An 11,788-nucleotide genomic window follows, 5' to 3' on the forward strand; every position below is an offset into this window, starting at 1 on the left:
TCAGATGCATTGTGAACGCACCCTGGTATGTTACAAATGGCACTCTACATAAAGACCTAAAAATAAAAACAATTAATAAAATGATAAAAGAAAGGAGCAAAAATTACTACGAAAAACTACCAGGTCACCCAAACATATATTTAAAAGAATTAAGCGAGGAATATCCCACTCGAAGATTAAAAAAAATGGCCATACGATCTTAAAAAAAATGTCAAAAAACATAATAATAGGAGATAATCTCTTAAATGCATTTACATCCAGCAAATGTATACTATTTTGATTGGCAATAAAACTATGCAAACAAAAAAAAATTTTTTGGCTTTACTTTTAGAAACAGTAAACAATCCACTGATACTGGTCTCTAGAAATAATTCCAAACAGAAAAGCTGTTCATTATGAGTTTTATTGTATTCATATATTATCTCGTCAAAAAAAAAAATTGAAATTTTAGTAATCTACGCGCTCGAGCGGATTAGAACTAAAGAACAAAACCATTCCTTTTGAGTTTCTTATATCAAGTATAGTTTTATTTATATTTATCATTATTGTCACATTCTACATATACATGGAGAATATGTAGAATGTGACAAGCGTGACAAGCGTGAACTATGTCATCAGTATCAATAATTGATTTCTTATGTAATTTTTTACATACATATTTATCTTGGTTATCCGAATGATAAGTTATATATACATATCTGTAGAAATAAAAACTACAGTACAATCTATCTTTCCTAGAAAAATATTTGCAAATGAAGTCACTTCACAGATATAATACAGCAACTATAGGGTGGTCCAATTTAGTGTTTGGAATTTGAACTACCAATTTTTTTACTTTAAAATATCAAATAATCTCATTGATGTGACTAATATTTAGTTGAAAGTTTGACATTTACGAAATGGAACGCTATTCGTTTGAAGAAAGTTAGGAAATATTAAATTATTTGAAGAAGGAACCGCCGTAACCGTCTATGGCGATCGCTACCGCTCAATGTTGAACAATTGGTTCTTTGAAGAAATTGCAGCTGGAGACTTGAACGATATTTGGTTTCAACAGGACGGTGAAACGAGTCACACAGTACACGCCACAATCGATGTTTTGCGCCGCATTTTCGGAAATCGAATAATCAGCAAAAATGCTGATGTAAATTGGCTACCAAGAAGCTGCGATTTGACGCCATTGGATTATTATCTTTGGGGAGCGGTGAAAGATAAATGTTATGCCAACAATCCAGAAACAATTCAAGACCTCAAGAGCGTAGTTCAAGCTGCTATTGCTAAGATAATGTTCAAAACAATCGAACATGTACTCAAAAATTGGGCGGATCGAAAGGGCTACTGCCTTTGACCGAAATTATTTTTCATAAATAAATATCATGAATCAACCTATTAAATAAATGTTCAACCACTGAAAAATATTGAGCCGTTTTTATTTTATAGCAACATTAAATTCTATAAAATGGGCCACCCTTTATGTATATTAGAATACAAACCTTACGATTCTTGTGAACAAACAACACGATATTTTCAGATTATAACCTTAGATTATAGTAGTAGTAGGGTTGAAATTTGACATTTCGTAATTCAAAAAAACTAACAACAAAAGGTAATACTTTTGTAATGGATTGTCAAAGGTCACCGCTTATCTTCCGATAGCAAAGTCGTAAGAATCAAGGTGTTGGCTGGTTATAATCCTTTTCCCTCTACTTACAAATATTGTTGTTGAACAATGCTTAACTTTACTGGTTTTTAAGATATTGATGGTCGACCTTTTGATCACAAACTTTCATATATAACTATCCGTTCTTCGATGAAATCATAGCAAGTTTTGCCAGTTTATTCTTCAAAATTATTGGAAAATTACCATTAGTAAATTATATTTTACATTGCATTACAATTGAAAATTACATTCTTATTTACTATTATACAAACTTCCAGAGCAGATTTTTTTATCTTTTTCAATTTGTAGAGTAATTTAATGAAACATGAACGATGTCTGACTGTGTCTTAAATGCATAGATGAGTTTGACATATCATTTGAAAGGAATTTCTTCAAAACTTGAAGACATTTTTCAAGCCGTAAAAATATATACATAGTGAATCATTTCTCTGCTAAACTCGTTCTAATACTGGAACTATTGATACATTTAATAGAATGCGAGTTGTATAATCATTTTTCAAAATATTTTATTCCAGAAAACTTGTAATTGTGTGTATTGACATTAATAAAAATTTTATAGGCGTGTGTTCCAAATCCATTATTTGTATCATCAGCAACCTTCTTATTTAAGTTATTGACTGTTATAACTCGAAATAAGTTATTCGACAATTCCTTCCTTTCTATTGAATCCATATTTAGGATCGTAATTTATATAACCTAAATAAAACTAAAAAAAATAATAAACTTATAATAAACTAACAAACTAATAATTATAATAATAAGTTCTTTGAAAAGTTGATATTTTGTGTGTGTAATAACATTTTCGACCCGTTTAGTAATGTTTCATAAGTAGTGGCGCATCGCATCGTTAAAAGTAAATTGCTGGTACTTCCTGTACCGTATCATATTTATTGATAAATTGAACATATTGATCAATAATCAATGAAAAGTATTCAATAATTAATTTCAATTGTTCTTATATTTTCAAATATATTATTTATTATTATAAATACTGTAAATTGGGCGACGAGCGTATTATGCAAACAAGTTTTTTTTAAATTTGATTTATTTGGTAATTAATATTTTTTTCAAAACATTGAAAGTTTTCAGAATTTTTTGAAAAAAATCGTTCTTTTTAATATTTGAGAAACTGAAATTTCAAAATATTTTAAATTTTTTGTAAAAAAACGTTTTTTTTAAATTTTGATATTTTTTGAAATTTTATTTTTTTTGTAAAAATAATAAGAAAATTTGAAAAATTAAATTTCTTATAACTGAATTTTATTGAAATTTTTTATTTTTACAAAAATTTTCAAAAATTACGAAATTTTCTCTAAATGAATGTTTTTTGAATTAATCTAATCCGATGATAGGTTCTCTCAAAAACTGCATGACCATTTTTAGACCCTTTGCGCTCAATACTTCCGAAACGGCTAGACGTGTCTTTTGCAAAAGCGCCTCGCGATCGAGTACGAACCGAATATTTTATCAATCATTCAAACATTTGTATGAACTATATAAGTGAACTTTAAAATTCCCGTATTATCAAAACTTATTACAAGTTTAGACGTATATTCCAACAGCAATGAATGTTTAAATAAGGTTAAATAGAGTGTTCGGCCGTCTGATCATCTAGTGGATGAGCAGCATTAAAAACATTATTGGAGAAAATTAAAGCAAATTAAGTAAATGTATGATAATTGAACAAGATATCAATGAATAATATTACTTATTGAACCTATATTTGGGCAAACCTATACGTTGCAGATTTTATGAATGCACTTATTTGTACATATATTTTAAAATATTAATAATTAAATTTCAGAACCTGATGGATGCGTTAGAGGTTTGTGACGATTCGAGCTATATAGCTTCCGATTTTTATGATTCGGATGAATGATGTTTCGAATTGCTTGAGACAAATTCAAAATCAAGTATTCTTCAAAACTTCGAGCAATTAATTATTTTATCTCAAGTGTAGCTGAAACGAAATAAATATATTTAAGGTATATGATGTATTTTAATGAACGCACTTAACGCATTATAATATTTAGGTAAAATTTGGAGAAAATATCTGGCTTTGTCAGCATTATATTATTAAATATTTAGTAAACGCTTAACGAGTTACATTAATTATTTTATAGGCAATTTTGATTATATTGCGCTAAAAATACTTCAATAAACAATATCAAATATTGCAATTCATTTTTCCATTTCAACATGCTTACATAATTAGCACGTAATCATTTCAGCGTCTTGTCAGACCATAGGTTAACTTCGTTAAAAACTTTTTTCATGATAATATTTTACACTAATTTACAATTTTATAATTTGATATTATATAATCGATTATGATCGCTATGCGAATCAAATTTGTGCACGAATCATCTGTTATCAAAAGACCGTAAACAGTGAATTTCTGTTAATTGTTTCGAGATAATACTTGTAAGTACCATATACGAAAATTGATAATTATTAAGATTAAAACCAGTAAAAATCAAGAACTTTTAAAAAATGTACCAGTATGTTTTCATATACTAATAGCAAAGCGTGATCTATTAATTCTTTGAAAATTAAAAATAAGGTAAACGTTGTTGTGGTATTCACCCTTTACAATAGTTATAAATAATATTATAAATTCGATGTAATAGTCAATATGAATAACGCAATTGGTATGACTAAGCTTGCAATATTGTACGCAACAAAGTATTGCAGATAAGCAACATTGTATACAAGCCCGTAACGGTTTTCTTCGATAACAAACCACAAAACTACGTCTAAAGTAAATATGAGTGAGTCATTTTAACGTATTTTTCTGGATGATTGCGTCACCATCAGAGATTATAAAAAGCCGAGAGACTACCGAACGGTGCTTATTTCTCGACTAAACGCCAAACAGTTCACATCACTCTTATTCAAAATATCAATTGTGTAATAAGTGTAACCAAGTAATGAATTAAATAAAATTTATAAATGACTTCAGATGTTTAATTAAATATTCCACAGTGAAAGCTTAGCAGCAGAAGAACCTAAATTTTAATTGTTGGCATCGTTGGACGCAACATAAATTGTTGTTAACCCAGGGGTGAACAACATTAAATTGCTGGCAGCGTTGGGATTGCCACAACATTAAATTGGTGGCAGCTTGGGATTCTGCGATTTTTTTTTTTTAAAATGCTAAATTATTTACCATAACATGTTTTGAACATAGAATTATTGCATATTTGGAAACCGGATATTTGAGAAAATACGCCGAAATATAGCAATAATTAGATTCAAGAAAAGGTAAAAAGCTTTACTGGAAGTGGGAATATTATTGAAATTACAAAGTGAAGACTCCAAAAATCAAGAAGTAAGAAAAGAGAAAAATCGTAACAAGAAGAAACAAGAAAATCAAATTAATAATCAAGAAACAAAGAAGAGAAAGAAGATAATATAAATCAAGAAAGAAAAAATCAAGAAGTTCAAAGTGTTATATTTAGTGAAGTGGAAAATCAAAGGTGAAAAATAAAATAAAATTGTTATGAAGCGATACAAATCATTGTTCAAGGTTACAAAAGTTTAAGTGATTGTGAATTCGAGTGAACCAAAAGGATATTAAATTATTGATTACAACTCATTGTCAGTAAGCTTATTTTTAATGATTTTTTTGTAAATTTTTGCGTTTCTATTTCAATAGTTTTACACATATTTTTTTCAAAAATGAATGAACTAGTAGATATGCCGCGCGAAGGTAAATTAAATATTCAAACTGCTATAGCTTTAATTCCGAATTTCAATGGAGAACCTTCAAATCTTCCTTCATTTATCACAGATTGTGATGCTTTAACGGTGGATTTGAGTCCATCAGAAGCGGAAAAATTGCTTACAGTTATAAAATTGAAATTAGACCCACAAATTTTTGCAAAAATCCAATTTATTAATTTTGAAACGTGGGAAGATTTAAAATGTTATTTAGCTAAAGAATATGTTGTAAAACGACCCATTTCTAGTTTATTAAACGAATTGAATAACTTAAAACGAAAATACAATGAAACAGTAAAAAGTTTTGGAAACAGAATTGAAGAAATTTTACGACAAATTCATTATTCAAACACAATTAGAGTAGGACATGACTATGCAACAACAACACAAGTGACATTCGAACGAGTAGGTGTAAAAGTTTTTGAAAATGGCTTAACAGAACCTCTAAAAACTTTAGTAAAATGCTGTCGATTTTCTGATATTAAAGATGCCATTGACTTCGCTTTGCAAGAAGAAGCTGGTCAAAATCCGTCAAATATCAGAAATAATCAAAATAATAATATAACATGTTACATTTGCAAAAAACGTGGTCATATTGCTCCACAATGTTTCTTAAATAAAAAGAATAACGCTAATTCAAATAATAACCAAATGTTTTGTAATTATTGTAAAAAACCAGGTCATTTAATTTCTGAATGTAGAAATCCAAATCGAAGAAATTTTAATACAAATCGAAATCATTACAACATGTCAAAAACTTTTATTACCCCTACCAACGAACACAGACAAGAGTGCAACTATTCGCACACACATGCAGAAAATGCATCAAACGCACATACCCACAGTATGTCAAACTGTGACGAAAACCAACAAACCACAAATTCCCAAACTCAAAACCCAAAACCAACAACATCAGAAAACAAAACTATTACAGTACGTGAACTAAATGCACAATTTTTCAGTTCATTTTCAATAAATAAAACCGAAGAAAAGAAAATAAATTCCAAAAACAAAAACGTTTCGTTACAAATAGAAAACAAAACTTTTTGCAAAAAACCAATCAAAGAACAAGATTTAAAAATTGATAAACAGAAATTGAAAGACAAAGACAAAATCAAAGAAATACATGACAAAAATGTTTTAACAACATCAAGTAACAAAATGAAACAGAAAGACAAAATTTCAAACGAGCCACAAATTTCACAAAAGCACGAAACGCACTCAGGAAACAGAAAAACAGACAAAGATTTTACGAACAAAAATTCAGAATTACAAACAAACGAAGCAAGCAAAAAAGTTGAAAAACCAGAGGTAGTTACAACTACTACCAAACATCCTTATCAAGAAACCAAATCAAAGAAATCCTACGACAAGTACGTAAAACCACAACGCACATTTAAAAACGATGATTTAGAGTTATTAACAGACAAAAATCCTTATGCAAGTAAATCTAAAAAGTTGATGCCTCTATTTAAAGATGCATACAGAGTTGTTGAGACGAATGGTACAGGACGGATCATACGGATCAACGACAAAGGACATGCCAACTGACAACGATTTTTTTTTGCGAATTGAAATTTACAAAACCAAAAATAAAATAAAATATTACAATTGTCAAAATAGACAACAAGTTAAGTTACAAAGAAAATATGAATTATATGTTAGAAAGAGATAAAAAACAAATGAATTAAAATAAAATTGTCACAACCAAAGATTCTCAAACTTTTTTCACAAATATTAAAATTTATAATGTAAATGAAATCAAGTTTTTTTAAAAAAAAAAGAGCATTGTTATATTATAAGTCATGATAATTATTATAAAACTGTTTATATTATTATTAATCAATGAAATGTCATATTTTGAAATATTATAAAGATGTTATATAACTCAACTGTAATCATGAAATTTTGAAAAATATTACCATTGAAATAAAATTATGCTTAATTGTAAATTCATGATATTGTTCTACAATAAATACAATTTTTGATTTTTTTTTTTTTTTTTTTTTTTTAATTTTTCGAAATTTCATGAAGAAAAAAATGTATTTGAAATATTATATGAACTTCAACATTATATTAATTATATCCAAACAAGTAATTATAAGAAATCTGTACAATGTAATAGCATGAGCACAAACATTTTTTTTGAAGCACCCGGAATGCTTTCTTTTGTGAACGCACGAGGGCGCGCGTTTTTTCGGCGGGTGAGGTGTTGTGGTATTCACCCTTTACAATAGTTATAAATAATATTATAAATTCGATGTAATAGTCAATATGAATAACGCAATTGGTATGACTAAGCTTGCAATATTGTACGCAACAAAGTATTGCAGATAAGCAACATTGTATACAAGCCTGTAACGGTTTTCTTCGATAACAAACCACAAAACTACGTCTAAAGTAAATAGGAGTGAGTCATTTTAACGTATTTTTCTGGAAGGATGATTGCGTCACCATCAGAGATTATAAAAAGCCGAGAGACTACCGAACGGTGCTTATTTCTCGACTAAACGCCAAACAGTTCACATCACTCTTATTCAAAATATCAATTGTGTAATAAGTGTAACCAAGTAATGAATTAAATAAAATTTATAAATGTCTTCAGATGTTTAATTAAATATTCCACAGTGAAAGCTTAGCAGCAGAAGAATCTAAATTTTAATTGTTGGCATCGTTGGACGCAACATAACTGTTGGTGACGGCCTCAACATAAATTGTTGTTAATGCAGGGGTGCACAACAACGTACACTATTCCGGGATAGTACATTATTACGGGAGTCATCAACAAAAAATAATGTTATTCAATAGCACATCAATTATAATTTGAATCCTAATAAAATAGTACGATTTTCGAATTTAAATATTCGTTTTTAAAGCCGTAAAAAGCTTTTGACAGCATCGGTCGTAACACGATCGTCATTTCGTACTATCTTGTTAGCGAGTTAGGTTATGTGACGGTGCCATTGCTTAAGGTTTTCTTTCGATTCCGATAAGCTTAATCGATTCAAATATGTGAAATTTTTTATCAGTAATAGTAAGAAATTAGTTTTATAGTTAAATCGATCATATATTGGTAAAAAAATTGTCAATTTCATGACTCCCGCAATTAGGTTCACACAACTAAACCACTGAACGTAATTCGGTGAGAATCCCGCAATTACGAGAAGTAGACTTGAAATAGTTTTATCTTTTATTTTCAACTGTGCTTCAATTCGGCGGTGTTTTTGGTGTTAATAAGTTTGCTAATGACTACAGAATACTGTAACGTAATTACGGTATATGTTTTTTTAAATTTTTAAACCTAATAATTGAGTTTAAAATGACTACTCTTTAGTAAGAAAGTATACGATTTTTTTCACTTATTTGCATTGTTCCAATATACCTAGAATATTGTAGTAATAAGAGAATCATTTATTTCTACCGTTTCATCTATAATCAATTATTTCTAATATATAAATTGAATAAAAATACAGGTATACCCCGTATAGCGCACGGTACTTATAGGGCGCTGGTATGTATGTATGTATGCAGAGATCTAGGGACATTCTTGTAAACACGATAGTTTTGATCCGATTAAGCTTTTGGAATATACTTATATTCTAAAACTTCTAAAACATACAAAATTCCCAATCGAACCTGATTTAAGCTAGTAGTTATTGTTAACTTGAAAGACTTTAAAGATTATTTTAAAGTCTTTAAAGATTTACGTTTGTTGGTAGAATTGTAACTTTTATTTCAAGTTTAATTTTTTTATTTTGAGTTTAAATTTTATATTTATTTTAAGTTTATATTTTTGTTTAATTGCCGTTAAAAATTATTCCTTTATTGTTTCATTTATTTGATTTACCAAAACAGTATTGATAATGATTATTATACTGCTATTACTATAATAATACCAGCTTTTATTTTATTTTTATTTTAGAAGTTTTTCAACTTCTTATATTTTTATGATTTTTATACTACTAAATAAATGTTTAAAATGATATCAGAGTATTATTTTATAATTTACCGTACTTTTTATAACCTATTCAACTATATTTATCAAGGCAATACGATCAAAAATTTATGCTTCGAGCGCTATCACGGAATAGTGTACAGCGACTCCCGGCATTATATTCACGAACCGAGTTTTATCACGGAATTAGAGACAAACGCGTAGTTCACCAAAATGCCGATTATTTCTATAAATGACGTTCTACGACAAAAAATCTTGTTTTATAATAATCTTAAAGGTCTAATTAATAAAATATAACAGATTTAGTTCGTCCACATTCCTATTGTCTCTAAAATTCGTCTTTAAAGTCAAACGTTCCTTAACATCCCGTAATATGGTACGTTTACCTTATATTATTTGGAAATTGTGCTGATTAATTTTTACCAAAGTTCAATGGAATCGTTTCATTGTAATTGATTGTTAAAAAAATTGTACGACGAAAAGGTTAGGAAACATATTAACGAAAACATTAGAGACTTACAGTCAGTCAAGCAAGGGCGTGGTCGACTTTGACGACAGTTAATGAAGGATTTTGCTCTAATTTTTTTGCGAGCCGACAAAGGGAATCTTTGTCTTTGATGCATGGCCAACAAAAATCTATTTGTCGTTTATCTTTTAAAAAAGAATTAACCCGTGACCCTTCGGGGAGGGGGGTATAAGTGTATGAATATAAATACCTGTAACTTATAATTATAAAAGTAAATTATAAACGTTGTATTTTAAAGATCAATATATATCAAACTAAATAGTGGTTTCATTCACATATATAAATTTACATAGCTGATTCCTGCAGAAAGTTTCATCTAACCATCGCAAGCATATTTATCTTGACCACCACTTGTCGGAAGCTGCAAATGGGCACTTCTGCAGAGAGAAATACTAGCTAAGTCAATTCTATTGCTAGATTTCCATTATTTGAAAAATTTCTATTTCACTAGAATAATAATTTATCAATGCCGCTTAATTTGTCAAGCAAACAAATTTAATATCATTACCGAAAGAATATTATTATAGAGATGTATTGATATATATTTATTTATATATTACTGTGTAATAGCAATCAGTAATGCTGACTGATTTAAATTCAATTAAATATCAAATGGCAATCTAATGATAATCAGCTAATATTTTAAATACCGCAAGTGCCACCGTAAGATGTTTACTGTTTCATTTTACCAGGTATATAAACTACTGAACTTAGTTAGTCAGAGTTGCTCTAATGTCAGCAAAGTTGCTGTAAGTCAACACAGAGTTGCTGTAGGCCATAGCAAAATTGCTGTTGGCCAAAGCAGAGTCCCGGAATTAGTCGTTAGCTTAGTGTTGTATGCGGTTCTATAATAATAATGTACTGTCTAAAGTAATCAATCAGTATTGTTCTTATAAGTGCAAAGACATTTTAGCCTATACCGTTTACTAAGAGCTCAAGGCGTCCAAAGTACTACTCCCAATTAATAAATTTATAACAACCGCCCTGCAAGGCATTATTGGCTAGGACATACAAGGAGGAAAAGTAGCAACCCTCTATCAATGCCAGCCATCAATACCAACCACGCTACCCAACTGAAAACATTCAATATATATTGTTAATAATTTAGTTGTATTTGTGAATGCTTTCATCATTTTTACATTGAAATGAGTATAATTGTTGAACATATTATAATTGATAATAATGAGTTACTTGTCTTAATATTAGATGCCATTTATTTGCCATATATAATCTGTACGGTTAATAATTTAGTAAAGTAAACAGATAACGCGTCCCTCAAAGTTTTGGTGAAAATTATAATTATTTTTGTTTTTAATATTCTTCGATTTTTCGTAATATTTAATTAAAATGGCAGAATCAAAAAAGTTATTGTCTACACGCCAAAATATTTAAATTAAATTTGAAAAAACTTGGAGTAGGGATCTTCAAGGAGAGCCTTCAAATTCATTTAATGTATCAAAATCTCGGCCGCAAATAAAGTTTTTTTTTCTTTTTTTTTTTCTTTTTATAAATTACATTGAGCAGTTAATTTGATAAATAACCAGTGGTTCACCTTTTATTAATGTACTAAATTATGTCTAAGTTAAGTGTTTGTATTATAAAAAAAAAGAAACTCAAATATATACATAAAATATGGTAGAACAGCTTATTATCGATTAAAGTGTTAAATCTATTGAATGCGTCTTATTTTATACATGGTGTTGTAAAGACTTGGTATCAGTTCATTTGGATGTTGAACAATTTTGCTTTTGTAGTTAGGGCACTCCTTTTAATTTCTTCGCTGATTGTGAGTGTATCGGTGTTTGATGAATCAACCATGTGGGTATATATCTTGGCGCGAATATTGCTTGTCTAAGTATTTTATTTTGAAAACTTTGCTTTATTTGTATATTACTGACTTTAA

Source organism: Ctenocephalides felis, unplaced genomic scaffold, assembly GCF_003426905.1.
Source record: "Ctenocephalides felis isolate EL2017-DRISC unplaced genomic scaffold, ASM342690v1 CF-g0.4_SCAFFOLD_01886, whole genome shotgun sequence".
In the NCBI taxonomy this organism is placed as follows: domain Eukaryota; kingdom Metazoa; phylum Arthropoda; class Insecta; order Siphonaptera; family Pulicidae; genus Ctenocephalides; species Ctenocephalides felis.